This window comes from Harpia harpyja, chromosome 3 (assembly GCF_026419915.1).
Source record: "Harpia harpyja isolate bHarHar1 chromosome 3, bHarHar1 primary haplotype, whole genome shotgun sequence".
Classification (NCBI taxonomy): Eukaryota; Metazoa; Chordata; class Aves; order Accipitriformes; family Accipitridae; genus Harpia; species Harpia harpyja.
This window is the reverse complement of record NC_068942.1, coordinates 52,942,631-52,964,706: the sequence shown is the minus strand read 5'-3', so window position 1 is coordinate 52,964,706 and position 22,076 is coordinate 52,942,631. Positions and strand designations below refer to the sequence as shown.

Sequence of the window (22,076 nt, the reverse complement as noted above, 5' to 3'; positions counted from 1 at the left end):
AAAAGAAAAATAATATGTTTCACTGTAATTTCACACTCCAGTTTCATAATAAATACATGCTAATCACTTAGAAATGTTAACAGTATTTCACAGAAAATTATCCAGAGGCTAAACAAGCTTACTGCTTTTTATTATGGAAGTTGAGGAGAAATTAATTACTTGTATCAAGCAATATGGCCTCATAATAGATCAGACAAGAACCAGGCAAGGTTATTTTAGCCCATTTTCAAGTTCTATTATTTCTTATCCTCTCATATGTACTGTACAATGTCAGTCATAGCCGACCTCTAACTACAATGCAAGTCTTCCATTTTTCTCTAGCAGTCACTCAAGATCATCGTTCGGGCTTCTTCCTTAAATTAAGACAGTATCAGATATGTTATAGTAGTGCAATACTGGATGCTCAGTCTCTCAGTACAAAAGTTATAATGATAATAATTTAAAAAAAAAAAAAAGAAAGAAACAAGAATAATCTAACTGAAGAATTCTTCAGGACACAATTTTAGTATGTCAGACCCAACAATGCAACTTCAGGCATTTAAGCTGCCCCAGCCCCAATCCCAGTGATGAAATAGATCAAAATAGCCATAAGACATGCTGTGATTTCTGAAACTAGCTTTGTTACAATAAATTTTAATAATTTTCTTATAAAAAATAAAGATTTTTAAAGAAACTGCTACTTTTTGGAAAGATGAACAATGCAGCTGCTGAGACCAGTGAGCCTGATCCGTTTTGGAAATTAGTATTCTGTATTATATGAGACACAACACACTGTGGCTAGCTGACCCTGCAAATTCTGTCATGTAAAGTTTAACTATAAATAATTTAGGCTGTTAAATATAATAATTTCCGGCTTTATCTAGAAGAACACCACAGCCATTGCTTTTTGTCTCAGTTTGAGGATTCACAGAAATAGACTAAGCTCTTTGGAGCACAAATTGGTTTTTTGTACTAAGTCATACTGAAGGGTTCTGCTCTATTATTTTGGTTCCTGGTACTATCTAATATCAATAATACATTTTCAAATGTGTACATTCAGTTGTTTCAGGCATTCAGTTATCACAGTAGTGCACTGTAAAATGGGGTTTTTTTTCATTTTGGGGATTAATTTTTAATATAAATGAAAATAAGAGAATTCCTGTAATACACGGATGAACCGTGGCTTCAGTAACTATTTAGCAAACCATTTCTCTCAATCACTACTTGGATAAAATCCTGACCCTTGATGTCAACTAACTGGTCACCTAAAAATATATATCCAGTCATGCTGTGTTACCAGCTGATTGACACCATCACCCAAGATAATGAGTACTATTGCTTTATTCCCTTTCTTTCTATTGTGCAATTTTACAAGGTCATTTATGATTGACTCAGAGCATCAGAAAGGTATTTCCCCAACCCCAGTGCAGAATTATTGTTTCTGGATTATACTAAATGACAGAGAAAACTTCATTTTCTCCACATACAATACTATTTTTGTCCTCAGAGCTTTCTAGTTTCACCATCACCCATCTTCTGAACACAATCCAAAAAAATTACTTTCTTATTTCATTGTGCTTTACAAGTTTTGGAAGAAAAGCTATATGATAAACAGTATCAAAGGCATCTCTAAACAGGGTTCAAGCATGTTTCCAACTTCGTTTTGCACCTGAAATCTAGCCAAATTTAAAAATATCAGCAATTACAGAACTTTATTCTTAAATTCAAAATCAGTTTCAAAAACATCGATGGTGGCCAAGAAATTTTTCAGTATCAAATTCTTGCAAATTTTCATCTCATACACTTTTACGAGTACACAAGTACATAATACACACCAAGACTATCCACCAGCACTGTAACAGATCACATCTCCTGAGATGAGTAACTGATTCTGATCTCTCTTAAATTATTGTTTAACTAAGACCAACTTCATAGAAGTCAATAAAATGAAAGAAATAAGAAAGTAGGCTTTCAAGGGCTTTTAAGCTGAACAGAGAATTAAGGCATAAATGTTTTTACCCTTTTAAGTCATTATCAGTTACCTAACACTGCTTTCTTTTACCATAAACTTGATCAGATACAGCAAAATTAAGTTAAGACAGAAGAGGAATCCAAATTTTGATGTTTCTGAAACTTTAGTGTACAAAATTATTGCTCCAAAACTTTAACTAGCTATAAGATATTAACATAATATTTGTAATATTAGTAGTTCAGCATTAACACTGATGCTTTGGGCAGCTCTGTACAAATGTTAGATATCATGCATGCTCCAGGAGTGAAACTACAGTTCTGACATGCATTGTTCAAAGCACAATTGCTGAAGAAAAAAAAAAAAAAAAAAGGAAGCACCCTTATCCACCTAGGGCAATCTTTTACAATGGAAGGATACAACTAGGACAACAAAACCAACAACAAAATAAAAGAAACAAAAAAAAAAAGGAAAGAGAGAAAAAAATCACCCTGCCCCTTTATCCCCTTTATGTAGGTACATATCAATACCTAAGCTATTTACAGTGTTAAGGGCAAACCCAAACCCTTGTAGTCTGACTGCACTCATGAAAAAAAGTAATTCTGGTATTTTTTTCCAATCTGGACAGATACTGTCTTGAAGATGCTATAAAAGTGATGGAAACATTTCACGTGTAAACTACAGATTCTTGCACAAGATTCTTCCAAGGAAGCTCAGTCCTTGAAGAACACATGTATCTTGGAAGGATCAAGGATAAAGGAACCCAAACCTGGTTTTGAAGGTGACTTTTGAATTCCAAGAGCTAAGCATTTGACCAGGAGATAAAAGAAAGCAAACAGTGCTGTGAAACGAAGCACAGATAAATCAAAAGTGCAAGGACTACAGACTGGAGGAAAAAAAATAAAAGAAGGTCATCAGGAGCTACAGGAAAAGGAGAATCTTAAATGTGGGTACAAGACAAAAAGATGTTAGGGAATAGATTCAAAAAGCAAGTAATTAGAGTAATGGAAAGGAAATTAAATCTAAAATACAGCTTAGGTGGTGTGAAACGAGGAATTGATGCAAGCAGAAATAAGAGGGGTTTAATTATTATCATTCTGTCAGTTCTAGGAGGAAAAAAGCTTCTAGCAGGTTAAGAAGTAAGACCACTGCTTATCAGCATGAACTAGTGTATCATTGGACTGCACTTACCCCATAAATTCATCTATATCAACATTAGAGCTTGCAGTACCTTGAGCACATTTAACCATGGCACCTTAACGGTTTGCCAAGGCAAAAGGAGGCACCTTGCCCCCAGTGAACTGAAGACCCTTAGTTTATCTGAAACTGCAGACAACAGTAACAGAAAGACTGATGGAAGAAATTGTGGCATAACAACTATATTGGAAAAAATCAGCACCAGGGTAACACCAGAACGAAGGCTTAGTAAAATATAAATATTCAGTATCCTGCCTGATGGTACTCTCTTATTCAGCATCCACATGTCAAAATATCCAGACTTCAGAGCATGCCACCACAAAGAACAGAATATCATCAAACAAGAAATGAATACGTAGGAGTTTTCACTCCTATAGCTCAAGTGGTTTACTGACATATTTTCTACCATGAACAATTCATCCTTACTGTAGCAAAGGAAAACTCTCAGCCATTTGCCACCGTTCATGAAAAGCAATATGTTGATGCTTTCTGCCAATCAGAACTTCTTTAGAAGAAAAATATTGCTTTTTTAATCTTGCAAGACATACTTCTCAAAGTCCCACACAATGAAGTAGTAAGATACTTATGCAATCCCCCAAATTGCAAATAGGCATGGGTACAAATTTTTTTTTTAAAGCTGAACTATACGTGTAATTACAAATTGTTAAGAGGGACAGAACTCTCTACTTCCTAAAGGCAAGCAGGGCGGGGGGGGGGGGGGGAAATCAGTACTATTCAGCATTATCTATAAAACTATAAGGAAGTTTTCATTGTTTATGTATGCTCTTTTGTTATCATGGGAGACACCTGCCTATATTCTAAGGCTATATAAGGTGGACTAGATGTTGTTGCAACTGCACTTAAGAAATGGCACAGGAATTCTAGAAGATATGGCTTGAAACATCAACGCTGCCTGTGTGGGAGTTAAACTCTGGTTCAGCAAGGAAAGGAAAGGATATAGATTTAAAGCTTGGAGTTCCACTAGAGGGAACAAGGGCTCTGAACAGAAGTCCTACTTACTCTGGATACTTTTTCTTTCTTCCTGTATTCCCTGATGATTTTGACTCTTTTGTGGGTGGTTCTATGGTAATGGACCAAAGAGTCATCCAAACACAGAGATTTTTCAGTGAGATCCAACAGATGATGGTGATGCAGAGATCACCTTACAATACTCCAAAAAGACCATCTCAAAGCTGACCTTGCACAATGAGTCCTGACCAACATGCACTAGAAGAACAGATATCACAGAACTAGACCACCTGCACAGTAGATTGCAGCTTGATATTTATAATCATCTGTAGGCAGGCATGGAAGAGAAGGATGGCAGCCTCCAGCTATGAAAGCTACTTGTACATGGGAATAAACAAGTTTGGATATTTCTGGTTCAGATTCTTGGACCCAAATAACTCAGAAAGGGTTGCCTTTGTTGTCTGCCCCATTATGACTGGGCTACACTTATTTTGTACAATAAGAATGTACAGACAGTAATGGTTGTTCATTTGGATTTTTTATTTTTTCTCCTGATACAAAAGGTACATGTAGCATTATGTTCCAAGACTTCTCTGAATGCTTTAAAGCACAGGGAATTCTCCTAGAAATGTGACTAGGGATTTATATTTTAATTTTCCAGAGCCAGAAATGGTTGTACAAGCCCAAAGAAGATCTTAAGATATAACTTGCTTCATAAGAGTAGCTTGAGAATGATAGATCTTACCCTGTCTGCTGCCACCAGCAGGCAGTAAGACGTTTGCACCAGCACATTTTATGAATAAATGAGCTGCAGACTCCTTGTTCTCTGCATACATATGGTGTACGCTTTTGGTAAATCTGTTCAACTCACATAATTTTCTTATTATTTTCAGAATTGTACTGAACAATTCAATAATACAGATCAATAGAGATGCCATAAAACAGTCCGCAGGAGGTCCATTCAAATTGCTATGCAATTTAAATTTTAGATCAAGCACCTACAGAAACAGTAGAGTCTTAATACATTCTAAAGAACTAAAATACTGATATGAACTAGCATTTTTCTTTGGTTAAATTTCAAGTCAGTATATATAATTACAGGTATTTCCAGTTCAGAGACTTTTTCATCCTACTACCACCTATATGTACAGTACATGAAAAACAAAGAGTATAAATGGGCAGAATGGAGAAATATTCACTTATCCAGAATTAAGCCCAATTGTTTCCAGTGTTATTCTTCACAGTTTTACTCTAGATTTTCTTATTCTGTATGATCTTCAAATTTTGTATAAAAATAAAATGTTTATTATGATGGAATAGAACCTACTTCAAAAAATACACTTTCATCATTGTTTTGAACATATTGTTACAAGTCAATCATATGTCTTCAGTTTATGTCTTCTTATTAACAACCATTTGTACTTAGCAAAAGCAAGTTATATAGATAGGCAGAATTTGTTCAGAAAGCTGGATAAACATACAGCTATGAACTATATGCATGCAGACATGTGTTCAGTATTTCGTACATGCAGAAAACGTTATAATAGAAAACTACTAAAAAAGTAGAAAAATAACACGCAGCCATTTGAAAATCGTGTGCACTGTATATGAAGATAAATGATAATGATTGCAATCTCAGATGCACCTACAAGAAAAATTTTTTTAAGTGTGCAGTGACTGAATTTATACAAAGTCATGTGGTTCTGTATGTGCTTTCCTAACCTTAAATAGCAAATTCTGTATTGAAAAAGATTATGCACCTGTTTGTTATATGTAGCTTTTAGTCTGGAAATTGGGCTTGAAATTCCATAAGACTCCCTGTCACCAGATGTCACCACTTTCTAAGTTTGAAATGCTCACAAAATGGAATTTCTTTTATGACACTTATTTATTCCTCAACTAAACCAAGAATCTCAGAGAAACATAAAAGTCTTAAAAACCCACCAAAAAAACCCCCAAACATGTTAAACTGTTTTCTCCAGGCCATATGAAAAATTTAATAAACATAAGCCTCTAATTCTTCCACTCCTCATACATAATTTCAAAAAACAGAGATTAATTTTAAATATTAGTTTTATATTATTATTTAGGGCTTCTTTCTGAGAAGTTCTGACATTCTATCACTTCCTTAAAGGCCTACCAGATTTGTTCAGGATTGGCCTCTTAATTTTGTCATTAGTTAACATACAGATTACATGTATTCTTTATTTTACAGTCTTATTCTGAAATAGTTTTTAGAGAGTTTCAGTTTAGTTACTCGCTGCTGCCAACCTCCTAAGGTACACTAAACCATGCAACTGTGAAGATTATACTAATGCAGTATTTCAGAAGAATACAGGTTTTCAGCATAATTTAGAATATTGGCTTTCTTCCTCAAAACTTAAGTTTTTGTTCAGAGACATGGAAAAACAAACATGGTTTTACAGAACCTACAGTAACCTGAACTTTTAAGATAATCACTTGGGAAGTCTTAGACCTAGATTCCAGCCACTGTGTTAAAAAAAAGTTTACAAAAAGTAGAATTAAATTGGAGCAACTGAGCAAGCTCCACTCAAAGCACCTCATAAAATTCTGTTTAAGGTGCCTTCTTTGACAGTGGATGCCATTTCCAAAAAGGAGCAGGAATTAGTGCCCTCGCTTGGTTTAATATTTCTGCAACCATTTGTGCATGGAAGAAAAACAACCACCACAATTTTCTCTTACCAAATAGAAGGAATCAATTCTTGGTGAGGCAAAGAAGGTGGTCAGCAAAACCACCACTATGGACTTCCGGAGGGCTAACTTTGGCCTCTTCAAGGCACTGGTTGAGAGAGTCCCTTGGGAGATGGTCCTGAAGGGCAAAGGGGTCCAGGAGGGATGGACATTCTTTAAAAAGGAAATCTTAATGGCTCAGGACCAGACTATTCCCATGTGCCGCAAGTCAAACCGCCGAGGAAAACGACCGGCCTGGCTGAATGGGGAGCTTTTGCTAGGACTTAAGAAAAAAAGGAGAGTTTATCATCTCCGGAGGAAAGGGCGGGCAACTTGAGAGGAGTACAGGGATCTTGTTAGATCATACAGAGAGAAAATTAGAAAGGCGAAAGCTCAGCTAGAACTAAATCTGGCAACTATTGTAAGGGACAACAAAAAATGTTTTTACAAATACGTTAACAGTAAAAAGAATCCCAAGGAGAATATCTATCCTTTAATGCATACAGAAGGGAATGTAGCAACCAGTGATGAGGAAAAGGCCGAGGTACTTAATGCCTTCTTTGCCTCAGTCTTTAATAGTGAGTCCAATCATCCTCAGGGTACTCCACCTCATGAGCTGGAAGGTAAGGATGAAGAGCATAACATACCCCCCTTAATCCAGGAGGAATTAGTTAGGGACCTGTTACGCCATCTGGACACTCACAAATCTATGGGACCTGATGGGATCCATCCAAGAGTACTGAGGGAACTGGCAGAGGTCCTTGCCAAGCCACTCTCTATCATCTATCAGCGTTCCTGGTCAACAGGGGAGGTCCCAGAGGACTGGAGGCTTGCCAATGTGACTCCCATTTATAAGAAGGGTTGCAGGGAGGATCCGGGGAACTACAGGCCTGTCAGCCTGACCTCGGTACCGGGAAAGATTATGGAATGGTTTGTCTTGAGAGCACTCACACGGCAGCTCCAGGATAAGAGGGGGATCAGGCCCAGTCAGCATGGGTTTACGAAAGGCAGGTCCTGCTTGACCAACCTGATCTCCTTCTATGACCAAGTGACCCGCCTAGTGGATGAGGGAAAGGCTGTCGATGTTATTTTCCTAGACTTCAGCAAGGCCTTTGACACTGTCTCTCATGGCATACTCCTGGAGAAGCTGGCGTCTTGTGGCCTGGATAAGTGCACTATTCACTGGGTGAAAAACTGGCTGGATGGACGAGCCCAGAGGGCAGTGGTGAATGGGGTGAAATCCAGTTGGCGGCGGGTCACGAGTGGTGTTGCCCAGGGCTCGGTGTTGGGCCCTGTTCTGTTTAATATCTTTATTGATGATTTGGATGAGGGGATTGAGTGCACCCTCAGCAAGTTTGCAGACGACACCAAGTTGGGAGGCAGGGTCGATCTGCTTGAGGGTAGGTGGGCTCTACAAAGAGATCTGGACAGGCTGGATCGATGGGCTGAGGCCAATTGTATGAAGTTTAACACGGCCAAGTGCCGGGTCCTGCACTTCGGTCACGGCAACCCCATGCAGCGCTACAGGCTTGGGGAAGAGTGGCTGGAAAGCTGCCCGGCAGAGAAAGACCTGGGGGTGCTGGTTGACAGCCGGCTGAATATGAGCCAGCAGTGTGCCCAGGTGGCCAAGAAGGCCAATCGCATCCAAGCCTGTATCAGGAACAGTGTGGCCAGCAGGAGCGGGGAGGTGGTTGTTCCCCTGTACTCGGCACTGGTGAGGCCGCACCTCGAGTACTGTGTTCAGTTTTGGGCCCCTCACTACAGGAAAGACATTGAGCTGCTTGAGCGTGTCCAGAGAAGGGCAACCAAGTTGGTGAGGGGCCTTGAGCACAAGTCTTATGAGGAGCGGCTGAGGGATCTGGGGTTGTTCAGTCTGGAGAAGAGGAGGCTGAGGGGAGACCTTATCGCTCTCTACAACTACCTGAAAGGGGGTTGTAGTGAGGTGGGTGTTGGTCTCTTCTGTCAGGTGTCTGGAGATAGGACAAGAGGAAATGGCCTCAAGTTGAGGCAAGGGAGATTTAGGTTAGATATTAGGAAAAATTTTTTTACTGAGAGGGTTGTCAAACATTGGAATGGGCTGCCCAGGGAAGTGGTTGATTCACCATCCCTGGAGGTATTCAAAAAGCGAGTGGACAGGGTACTCCAGGGCATGGTTTAGGGGGCATGGTTAATGGTTGGCCTTGATGATCTTGAAGGTCTTTTCCAACCGAAATGATTCTATGATTCTATGAATTGATTCTCTCCCAGGCATGAGGTTTCAGATTTAGCACATGTGATTTATTTGTGCATGTCAAGTGGCCAAGTCTTCAGAAAAATGATCAGGCGCACAGAATACATAGGACAATCAATATTCTGTATGCTTTTGATAGAGAACGTGGGACTGGAGGAAAATAAATCACAGAATTCTGAATTGCACAATGTGTGACTAAGCTGATTAGGACAAGATGTAAGACATATTCCTGTCCTTAGCATCCTTCATTGGCTTATATTGGTATACACTGAGGCCATGGTAAATTACAGTTAAGGTATCTCTTGCCTCATACATTGCAGGAAGAGTTCTGTTCTTAACTCTGATGACCAATCTGTTCCACCAAGAGGTAGGTGCTGCAAGTACTCACCATTGTAATCTCCAGTCCAAGCTAGGTTCTCAGGAACCTAGTTTTTCAGGTAAAAAAAATACAGTATCTGTCCAAATTTAAAATGACTTAATTTTGAAAGTGCATTTAGTTGAAAATATCTAATGACACACTGTCAGCCCTGTTTAATCAGCTGTCAAATTCCAGTTTACATGTTTTATTCTACCTTCATGTGACTCTACTGACTTGAAATTAGTTCTGACCAGCCATAGTGTATATGAAATGGAATATGACCTAAATTACTTTCTCAGAACTAAAGGCCTTATCTTATCTTTTCTCCTGCTGACACATGCACTGCTTCTTCAAATTTAACAGTACAGAAGTGCACTTTCATGTATTAAAAGTCACATACTTTATAAATCATTATACCAGTACCTATTTCTATACCTCTTTCATGCCAAGGAGTCACTTCAGTCCATTGCAGGCATAGTAAATCTGTAGAAAAGGACTAACATGAAATCAAAGCAGTATGAAAAATGATGCTATTAAATACCATAGGGTTTGCACATTTCAGTCATCCCATCATTTAACCAGTCTATGGAAAGTGGAATTTATTTGGATCTACTTTCTTTCTTTATGGACATTTACAGTTCTGAGAAGTCAGGACAAGACTTCAAAGAAATAGTAGTATGATTCAAAACCACACCATAACTATAGTTCAACAAGTTAGTGGAAGATCCTACCTAAATACAAAGGGTATATAACAACATTGTAATATGACAATGTAATGGTCAAAATCAGTGACGGATTTATTAAATACAGCTATCATTTAATACTGATTGGAACATTTTTTGCACTAAAACATCTACTCCTGGGTTGTAAAAAAGTAGTCTGACAGTTTGAACAAGGAAAGAGACAACCCATGAAAAACATTTGTGTCTATTTAAGTCTGTTTTGATAAAAACTGCTTCAACTGAGTAATTTCAGTTCTATGACTAGGCCCCCTCCAAACAGAAACAACCAAGACATCAAGCATTGGTTAACTGCTTGAGCAAAGAAGCAGTGAGGAAACAATCTGCAATAAATAAGTTCTCTCTGGAGAGTTCCCAGGTGTGTTTCATTCAAAGTTGTGGCCTACTTAAGCTATATTCTGGTTATATTGTTTTTCTTTCTGCATTGCCCATGAAAATTCATTTTGCTGTTTGGGAAATCTGTGAGCAGCATCTAAGACAATTGGCTTACTCAGCAGTAAGGAGGAGTGGAAGCTCAAACAAGCAGCTGAAATAAATTTGAGGGCAGCCACTTCAAAATTCCCTGAGATTTACCTGGTTTAGGTCAGACACCAGGGCTGTAGGACAGAAAAAACAGAAACAAGATAAGTGGTCTACCTCATAAATTCAGAAAAGACTGTGATGATCTTCAGTTATTCTAGAGCCTAGCAATAGAAAATAACAGACAGGGATATTCCAGCTGCCAGAAAGCTACCAGCAGAAACAGTGGAAAGTGCTGGAAATGTCTGTTCCCAGCAGCTGTGGAATTAAATGCTATTTATAGAGCCTGCCACAAATGATAACATTTTTTCCAGAAAAATCTGGAAATCAGTGAAAAGCTAAGAGGGAGGGAGAGATGAACAGTCTGCTGGGAAGGTAATTTTCTTTACAGTTGCCAAAATCTGATACAATTAAGATGACATGGATGTTTTCTGCATCACTCTTCTAATTGGTAACTACACCCCTTGATGATATTTTAAACAGGAACAGATGCTTCTGTCTTAAACAAATTTATTTTGCAAAGCAAAAGGAAAACTACACCATGGATGAATGGATCTGTTTGTCCTTTATGTTGAGAAAAATTGATTTTACAAGGATTACAAATACTTCTCTGTGGAATGAAAACTGTGCTATTCTATGACAGCTTAAAAACTCCTCTAAGCTTAGAATAGTAATTTATAATTGGCAGTGTAATAAGATAATTGTCTTTCCCAAGCTTGTTCTTTCATTCATTGATAAACATTTTCAGGAGGAACAAAATCATACTATGATATGGAACATATCATAGGAAGGTAGGCTTTCAGTAACATGGAAAATACTTTCCTGTTCTCTAGTGCTATCATTCATGTTCTCCATTGTGTAGATGAAGAACAAGGCATGTTAGACACCTTCACTGCTGATTCTGCATTTGTTGAACAAACAAATCACCTCTCTGTGCTTCTGTTTCCATCCTTTGATGAGCAAGTTCCTCAGGTCAATAACTCTTTTCAGTATGCACCAGAGGTAACAAAATGGAGCCCAATTACATCTGGGAATTTTAAGCACTAAAGGTAGTAAACAATAACCTGCTGTGAAGAAAGGGAAAAGCACAGTAACAGCCACTCTGAACGTACAGCACTTACCAACTTCTCTCCAGGCAGCGTCAGTTCATTCTCTATTAACAATGAGACCTAGTGGTACACTTTAAGTAGAGAAGTAGGGACACCTTATTTATGAAGGGCAACCCGGTTTCACTCGTATGAAATAATTAAAATGGAAGACATACACTTGCTGAGTGACAGCTGTTTCCATGGTTCTTTTCTGGGAGAAAATGATCCCTCATCACTCGCTTAAGAAGTAACATGAAGCTACAAAAAAAACATAGTAAATGCAAAGACCTAGCACAGTTCCTCCAACCTTAACACCACCTTTCTTGCCTATAATAGGATTTTTTTTTTCTTTTTACTCTAACGCATTTAGCAACTGTTTGAACTAAACTGTGAATATGAATGCTCTTGTGTACATGTCATAAATTACATCTAGTTTGTTAACTGGACTTATTCTTTCCTGGAAGTCATCTTGGTAGCCAAATTTCAAAAGCATTTTATTCCATTTTGATTATCATATTCAAGTATTTATCATGGTGATTTTATTGTCTCTTCAGTTAGTATAAGACTATTAATACTTACTATTCATCAATCATGACAGTTTTGGATATGCTAAAACATGTAGTATTATGGATGTTGTAAAAAGTCTCTGTGTGAAGATTCAGTGTAGGCTTTTCAAACGTATGTTTATGGCATGCAGTTCTTCAGAGCTCATTTGTGGGAAGTGCTTTAAAAGGAGAAAAGTATAGCTATTAGGCCCTTTTAATATTCTTATACAAGATATTGTATTTCATTGCAACAGAGAAAGATTGCTGATGGAATTAGCAATCCAAGGAAATAGCTAGGATTTCAAAGAAATAAATTAGTATTATTTTATGATAAATTTAGGTAATTTTTAATTTATGACCTATACATTTGTATTTATATGTGTATTTATTTGTGCTTGCAAATTGCAAGTTCAATATTAATGATAGATTCTGACCAAAAATGCATATACAAAATATTTTAAAATTAACTATATTATCATGGTCTTGCAATAAGTGTAACAACCGAAAACGGCAGGAAAAGCAGCTACAAGTTTACAAGAACTGGTGAATGAAATTGGAGAAAAAAAGCATTCTTGTCTCTTCCATCACATGTCCCTTACCATCACATGGGCTCACACTTAGATCCAGTCATGAAATGTAGTAGTGCACAGCCACCATACAAACAGCATATCTGCATCTAATCTGAATACAAAGTGTTTTCCCATAGGGTTGATCACATCCGTGTTCAGATTAGTATTTTCAAGTCCTTATAATTTTAACAGCTCTAGACTCAAGTTTTCTTCATGTTCTTTTCCCTTCACTATTTTAATCGTTTTCTTTATCTGCCTTAGTGAGAATTTTGGCCTACATCAAAGCCACTCTAGAGAAATACCAAATTATGTGCTTAATTGAATTATGTAAATTGTCCAGGTAAAGTCATATGTGATATTTGTTTATATGCCTAAGGTCTTGGCTGTGTGAAAGCATTTTTATAGCTAAAGGCAGCATTTTATAACTACAGGCAGCACTAGACTCATCACTGCCTTTTAAACTCAAAAGATTTTATTGTCAGGCGAGCAGAATTAGACAGATATTGAGTATTTTTGAGAATGTCATCTCACATTTTCTGTAGCCACAGGTACACCCACAATGATCCAATGCCCACAAAATAAAAAGGATAATCACTAGGATTTATTATACAAATTGTTCAGTGTTTGTGCTTGACATTCAAGTCAATTTTTGAAGACAATTCTGGTCACTTATAATGGAATTGATTGAGGAGACTGAACTAAATAAGTATAGTATATATTGCTTTCTGCAAAGACTAATAAAAATCCACAGTAGTAAAACTCATACAGGCCTTTTACAAGTTTGTTACAAGCAAATTTAGCTGTTTCTTTCTTTGTAATGCCAAGAAAGTACCAGAACTGCAAAATCATTTCTAGATTTGCTGGATACTGTAATTCACTCATGTTCATTGCTCTGTCATTTTCAGCCATTCCATGATCATGCATTTTTATCTCTCCCTGTTCCTTTGAAGAGCACGTAACGTAATAGTGTTATGATCCTTGAGAGGGGATCATACTTGATACTATAATGCAGGTAAATAAGCATATCACATGCTAGTTTGTTTATCACCCCTTTATGCATGCCATAAAAATGTACATAACTACAACGGAGTTAATAGTCTGCTATTCAGTAATTCAGCAGTGAGAAATGATTCTAAACAGTTGCTTGCTAGGTAAAGGGAAGGTCTGTAAGAGTACGACAGTAAGTTACTGGAAAAAGGGTCAGTCATGGAAGCATGAAAAAGAAAGAGTAAAAACATGAGTGAGTCTCAGAAGTGGCTCTAATATTCACTTCACAAAGAGTTTTTTCTTTGATAGGGAATCAGTTAATTTTCATAGCAATAAAGTATTTACCATATTTAGAAAGCATTCCAGATATGTAAAGTTTCAATCCACATACATAGTTTAAACTTATTTTGTTTGTAATCATTTTGAAAATTCTCCATGTGATTTCATGCAAGCGCAGGCATTCCTGTGCTTGCAACAGTGACATCAACAATTTGTTTAGACTGTTCACAGTCTCATTAAACATCTATGACTAAACAGCTTTCTATCCCTTCCCTTCTTGTGATGTTCATTTCTATTTGAATTAACTTCTCACTTCTAACATTAGTTTATCACAGGTTCTTCTTAAACTCACCTACCAAACATCCTCATATCTAGTAATTCTTAAGTTGCAACCATTTTCCCTACCTGTATCAACCCATTAGATATGAGAGACCTCAACTCATTTGTTCAAACATCAGCACCTAAGACCATACCCTTTCAGTATCTAAGATATTTGCATGGGACTGGTAGCTATGACACAGGAGCTATGGGAAAACTGTGAACTTCCAGCTGGAGGCCAGGCAGAATATTCTAGGACGGTGCAGCTCTAACCTTGGAGACAGTCCCACTCCACCAGACCTTTACAATCTGTGTTACAATTATATTTCCCTTCTCACACTAAGTATGAATCGCACATATGCCAGCATCAAGCCTCTCACAACTCACCAGAAGCAGCAGTGCATGCCAGGAGGAAGCACAGTGCCCTCGTCTGCTGAGATCCCCACCAGCTAAAAGCTTAGAGCTGCCGCTACTCTGGGGCATCTGAAATACCTATTGCCAACTGAACCAAGGCCAAAGAGCCCATGTTATGGTTGGCCCACCTTGTCTTCCTAACACCTCTCATTAGAGCATGTTTTCATCTGCTCATCTACCTTTGGCCTCTAATTTTGTTCAAGGTATATGCCCTAATTGAATCACATTCTAAGACCCCACAGTGTTATGTCCTGAGTCTTACCCTGAGTTTCTTTCTACTCAGGACAAATGAGAATTTTCCTTGTAAATTTTATGTCCAGCTCAAATCTTCATCAAAACTTAGAAGGACTACTTTTTTAGCAATCTATGAGAAATACATATTCCTCTGAAATAATGCATATTCCTTTATCAACAATTAAATATTTTGTGCTAATAGACAGATTCATTTTAGAGAAATTTGGTCATATTCCAGCTGTCAGTCTTAAATTTCTTATTCTCTATCATTGCTTTCACTTTTTATTAAGGGATTTGCTGCCTTTTCAAAATAGATATGTTATTCTGTTCATAGTATCGCATATCTGATTGCACATACAGTATTAAAGAAGGTCAAAATGAATACAGAAACACTTTTCAACTAAATTCAGTCTGAAATATTCTTCAAAAAGATGAAGAGTACAGTAGAATGTGTTGGAAATTGAGTAATACATTTTAAAATAAACTTGAGAAGATTTACTCTGTATTATAAAGCCGTTGAATGTACTGTCTAAGACCATTTTCATGATGACTTTGATGCCTTTTCCTTGAGTAGCAAAAGCTTCCAGATGAGTTACACACTGATCCCGGGGAGAAAGCGAGTCGTCAGTGGAAAGAAAGAATGTTAAAGAGAAATGAGGGAACTAATTCTGCTGCTGTTAAAAACACAAACAAGGCAGGAAGGAGAATGTGAAAGCATTTGACAATGAAATCTTCCAATTGGTAAATTACAGGAGTATTTTTAAAATTATTTTAATTACAAATATTATGTTGATAACAAACTGGATTCACTGCATCCTGGTTGTTCATTATTAAAAAAACAACAGCAACTGAATGGACTTGAATAGTTACTCTACAAAAATGCCTCAAGTTTCAACTTACTACTTCATCAGTAAGAAACTGTCACACAATGCTATGGATTCTCATCCCATATATCAAAAACTAATTCAAAATGCCAAGACGTGCAAGACATGCAATACCATTTGAGTCAATATTCTCACTGAATATTCTGAAACAATTCACTTGGATAGTTTATGCACCACCATGTAACAGAAACACGTAGATGAAATACAAAGATATAATGAACTAGTAAAATTTTTTTAGTGTGTAGCAGTATCTGCATGAACAGTGCTATATGAATATGACCTAATTTTCATTCTTTAAATAGACATTAAAGAATCAGAAGGATGTAGCAGTGCCAAAGGAAGAGGTGAACTTTGGCATTTCCTATTGCTCCCTGTAGGAGTTTTAATGCATATCTGGTTTCAAGCATCTTTCTTTGCGAAAGCTTCCTTTTGCTTTAACACAGCATGATAACAATTGGCATTCTCTTCTGTAACACTAATGACCCTATTTTATCTTGATGTTACAAAACAGCTTTAAACAGAATAGAAACCAGCTTTTTGCATACCAGAGAACAGAGATAGCGGACAGTACTGAATATTAACTTAAAAAGTTAACTGAAACTGAAATCAGCTCTTTAGAGTAATATGCAGTGACAGTCTTTGCCATCCCTCTGCTGCCCTGCGTTTCTTTCTGGTTGAACAAATCTAGTCATCTTTAAAAGATACAAGTAAAACAGGCTTGGAGATAGGAAATACATTTCTCCAGTGAGGAAAGAAGAAACAAGCTGAAATAATGCAAGTTTTCCCATAACAACCTATCCACTTTCTGAGCTGATTACTCCTACTCAGGCACGTAGGCAGGGTTTCCTGTGGCAAGAGTGAGGGCCTGTTAACCCCAGAGTCATGCTTACAGTGAGGAGAGGTAAACACTGATAAAACACATAGTGTTTTTTCAAGAGAAATAAAGCATATACTAAAAAGAATTAAGAAGCAGCTGGCTAGCTGAGGGATCTTGGAAAGAAGAATTTGGTGGGGAATAAAACAAGGCTGTTTTGAGTGAGATTCCACAGGGATTAGCGAGGCCCAATGCTATTTGACATTTTCACCAGTAATCTGGAGGCAAATATAAAAACACTGCTCGTAAAGTTTGCAGATAGACAGACTGGTGGAAAGCTAAAGAATGATCAGTCCAGGTTTGTTACAGCAAGAAGCCTCCCCTGCTTTTCCAGAGGAGCCCCACTGGTGACTAAGGTCATGGTTTTTGAAAACTAGCCCAATAAATAAAATTCATTTTAATCTAAGCAAATATAGAGTTGCACACCAAAGATCAAGGAATGAAATCAGTAACTAACATATGGGGGAACCCTGACTCAGGAAAGAAATCAAGGATTGCTAAGGGCACACTGAAAATGAGCGCTATATGTTATGCTGTGATCACCTGAGTTAATATGATTTTTGGAACAAACCAGGAGCTGGGAACAATAGGAAAAAACTAGCACTACTTCTTAATATAAGTAATAGTGAGAATGGAGTGCTGTGTGGAGGTGTGGTATATATATTTCCACAAAAATGTTGAAAAACTGGAATGTGTGTGGCAAAAGTCATTGAAATAACAATAGAGAGAGATGCTTAAAATTAGAAGGCATAAAAAGCTTTATCTGTTTAATGTATCAACAGGAAAACTGAGGGATGTTTTCCATGGAGAACACGTGAACTTCCAAAGATGAATGTTTCCTATTAAAAAGCAGAGGAAAACTCAGGTGTGAAAGCTGAAGCCAGACAAGTTAAATTACGAAAGAAGTCTCCAACATTATGGGCAATTAATCATGATAATCAAATTACTGAGAAAAAACGGTGGATTCTCTGCCTGTTGCTGATCAAGAAAGGAAGATATCAGTTGGTCAAATGAAAGTTATTGGACCCAAACATATGCAAAAATCTAACGACTTTAAAACCTCGAAACTGTTCAGGAAAGAAAACTGTCAGAAAAGACTGCTGGAACAGAAATGAGGATTTCCATAGTCAGTATTCAGACCCTTAGGCCGTACAACATTTTGCAACACTATAGTAAACAATGCTGAACTACCAGGAAAATAAGCATCTGCCTCCCAATCATGATCTAAATAATTCATGTTTTACTGTCTTTGTTCTGAATATCCAACACTGTTTCACCACTATAATACCTCTCCCCCCACCAAGTGAAGAGATTCATTAGTAAATACATGTTGCTTCGTAAATAACGAATTTTACCATCTGCTAGGATTTCTCAAATATTTTCTTTTGTCAGAAAAATAAAATTTTATTTCAAAGCATTTCTGAAGGGAAAAGAGATTGAAATGAACGAAACTTTACATTGAAAACACTTTTTAGTATTTATGGATTTTTTCTCTTTCTCTGTATCTTTCTATATTTCTACACTTAGAAAATTCAACATGGTCAAAACCAATTAAAAAAACAAATTTGGATTAAAAATTTTCCTTTAATCTAGTAAATAAAATAGTCCAATAAACTTCCAACCACTATTTTTTCCAGAACTTCAGAAAATAAACAATGAAAGTATCATCTTCAGGATAGCCTTTAAATACTCTTTACTAAAGTAGAGCTGAAGTAACATGATTGATGATGCAGTGAGCCTATTCTGGATGCCTTCATTTAGACTATATTTAGTGTATCATGCTGTTTTGATTCAGCCTATTGGTAATAAAATTTTCTGACACTGAAAATAAGTTTCAAAAAGAGGTGTTTATTACAAATTGCAGAGAATAGCTCTGCTTCCAGAAGTGCAGAGTCAGAGAGTCAGAAATAGCTAGTCTATATATTACATCCTCTGCAAACACAGCCTGACAGAAAGAGGGAAACAGACTGTCTCTTCTATTTCTTTTCACCTCTTTCTTTAAGAGTGAAGAAACAGGTCTACAAAAGGAGAGGAAAATAATTTGTATTGAACTTCACAGGACATAACCTCAACAATGATTCTGTAAATAAGGAACTACAATTATACTTAATGTATATCCTTTTTTTTCTTTTCTTTTCATATAGGACATACTCACGGAAAACTTCTGTTTAATTCATTCCTGAACAGACTCTGAAAGTTCTGTACTTACATTCATAATCATTTCAAAGGCATTTCAATGCATTCTGTAATTATAGCAATCTTGTACATAGCTGCAGTCTGTATTACTCAAGGTTTCATTCTGCTAGATGTTTTTTCATTTGACATCGAAGCAATTGAAAATTCACTGACTCACAGAACTGCTCCATCTTTGAAAAGCTGCAGACTTGTTTATATAAATATGATTCTAGGAACAGCAAGTCTGCCTGCAGTTCCTGTAAAACTGCTATGACACACCATGTGATTGCTGTCAAACCACAACCATCATATGTACTATAGAATCAGTTTAATCCATTTTAGAATGAGGGATTTATAACTTCATTTCTGCACTCCACGAACTGCACATTAGATCTCTTCCGTTGAGCTTCAGAGTAAAAGAATAGCAAATCCTGACTCATAGCCTTGAAAAAAACATGACCCTGCCTTGGGGAAAAAGTACACGCTATCTCTACAAGATCTGAGCTGACACCAGGCAAGAGAACGTTGGCATGGCTAAACAGTAAGAATTTATATTGATTGCCATTACCACAGCTTTTGTTTGTGGAATATGTGATATGGAGCTATCAATGGCTAACTGTTTGCAGTAGGTACAGAGAGTCCTGATGCATTTTGCATTCCAAGCTCTCATATTGTCAACAGTTGTTCATAGCAGAGCTGTTCACTCTCCTGAGGGAAGTGAGCCGCAGCCTTCCCCAGGCACTCCTGTCACATACCTGGGTGTGCATACGTGTGCCCTATCATGCAACTGAATTTTTGTCAGTGACACAGCTGGTTGCACACAGATACCTCACAATCTTGTGAACTGATATATCATGCCTGAGGGGCTCTTGGGGATCATGCTGTCAGTTGCTTGAACAAGTCACAGCAGCTGTGGCCCCAAGTCCAAGGTCCTTTTAGGAGGGAAGGTGACAGAGGGCAGCTGATCACAGGCTGCTCACCCCTGGAAACCCTCCTCCAGCATTTCCTCTAGGACAGCAAAAATAAGGGGGAAAATTTCTCTTCTACCTCCAGACAGAACAATCAAGTATTGTTACAATGCATTTCACAAAACTCTTCTCCAGTCCAAATTAGGAAAAATTAATTATGTCTGTACATCATATGCCATACTGACATGGGATAGTCCACAGGCTGGGCAGCAGGTGGGCTGATAAGAGCATTGCAGGTGTTTTGCAGTCTGATGTTACTGCGTACAAAGATGAAACCCCAAGCTACAATGCTGCCAGTGACCACAGCTACATGGGAAGGGCTATGTAACCATACTACTACCCTATACCTGCCTTCCCTAACTCCAGAGGTGCACTCCACACTTCCAGCTGTGCGGGCCCTGGTAGTTGAGATTGCATGCCTACTGCAGACCCTGCTTTCAAAACCCTAAATTTGCCACCAACCCACATTACTTTGAAAAAATCATAACAGATTTGCTAGGATTTTCTACAGCATTAGTATCATTTTCTTTGAAGGTCCTTTATAACCACAGTTGTTAGCTGTTCAGCTATCACTTTTATTTTAGCATTATGTTATGGGCCATTAACACAAGGTCTCTTTGTCACCTCATTTGCACATTTTAAAGTTCATGATGTATTATGCCTCTTTAACACAATGCAACCATTTTTAATATGTTCAGCTAAAACTGTCCTTAAGGCCACAAACTTATTAATCACTGCTTTCCACCCCCACCCCGCTTCCCCCAATGTTTTGTTTAAAAAATATATTTGCTAAAAACCTATGCAATAGTTCCTGTCTGCATATGTGGCTTGTTCATAAAGCAAAGATTAATAAAAATGCATCTCCTCTAAGAAACAGATATTCCAAAAAGCCTTGAAAATTTGCATTTATATTCATTAAAAAAAAGTGTCAGAAAAATTGTAAAATCTGGATAGGTAAGTAATTCCTACTTGTCTGTGTACATCTCCAATATCTATGAATTCTCTCTGGACTGTTATCCCTACAAAGTTTGTCTGAAAAGGAAATCAGGGAAGCACTAATTCAGAAGTTGGTACTTCACATAATTAGCATAAATCTCACTATAGATAGATAGATAGATACTGCATATGCTAAAAAAATAATCATTTTCTGTACTGGTCTAAACAAGCTCCATTCTTTAGGATATAATATGGTAGGTACATTATTCACCTTATATAGTTTGATTTGTAATGCAATGTATATATCAAGGTAATTTTGCAAAATCAGTATATAAAAACAGATGTATCCAAAAATAGTAATTTGTAAACTAGCAAGATATAGTTCTATATAACATGTATCTGAAAATGAAACTGATAGAAAAGCCACATGAATAGGGTGAGCATATGCTACTTTGTATTACATACTAACAATATGAATTAGTCACCCTTTCATGTATTCATCTAGATATGCGTACAGTTCTATAATGTGTATATGTGCATAGATGTGTGTGGTTTTGTGTCCAGGTCACTGTTCTCTTTGTTTCCCTTTACTCTTTCTACCTCAGACACGACCTTTTCCACTATTTCCACAGTCCAATACCTTGATCTACAGCAAAAGTTTGTCTTTCATCCTTCCTCTAGACTGCTAATATTTTTCTGTGCCATCATAAACACTTAATTGTGGTTTTCCCTTTTGCTGTATAACAGTAGCTGTATGTAATGATAAACACAATCAGGAAAAACATATAGTACAACATTTCACACCAAGATATGAGTTTGGGGCAAGTCACTTCACAAATGGATTTTCATTTTATTTTGTACTTGTTCCAAAGAAGGTTCTAACACTATGAAACGCAAAAGAACTTAAGGAGCTCAATTTTTTTTTGCTGCTTTAATTTTTTCATTTTAAAACCGATATTGACACTTGGGGTTTTATCTCTTTCCCAGAAGGTATTAACAATGATGGCATTTGTTCACATTCTAGATAACAGGCATTTGCATGAGATTTCCATACTGGTAAGGGGCAACCTACTATCCTGGTATTGAACATCACATTCTTAATTGCTTGCTTGTGGTTGGAACAAAGATATTGTACATGGAAAGATGGAACTAC

At 37.2% G+C, this 22,076-nt stretch overlaps 1 protein-coding gene across 4 annotated transcripts in view; it reads right to left on the bottom strand.

Annotated features, from left to right (window-relative positions):
• AKAP6 (A-kinase anchoring protein 6) overlaps nt 1-22,076 on the bottom strand; it is a 298,890-nt gene that overhangs the window by 246,554 nt on the left and 30,260 nt on the right. The window contains exon 2 of one of the 4 annotated variants that reach the window (XM_052782581.1): nt 10,624-10,729. The exons of the other annotated variants lie outside the window; for them this stretch is intronic. The gene's annotated coding sequence lies outside the window, so the exon portion shown is untranslated. The remainder of the gene's footprint in view (nt 1-10,623; nt 10,730-22,076) is intronic. 4 annotated transcript variants of the gene reach the window in all.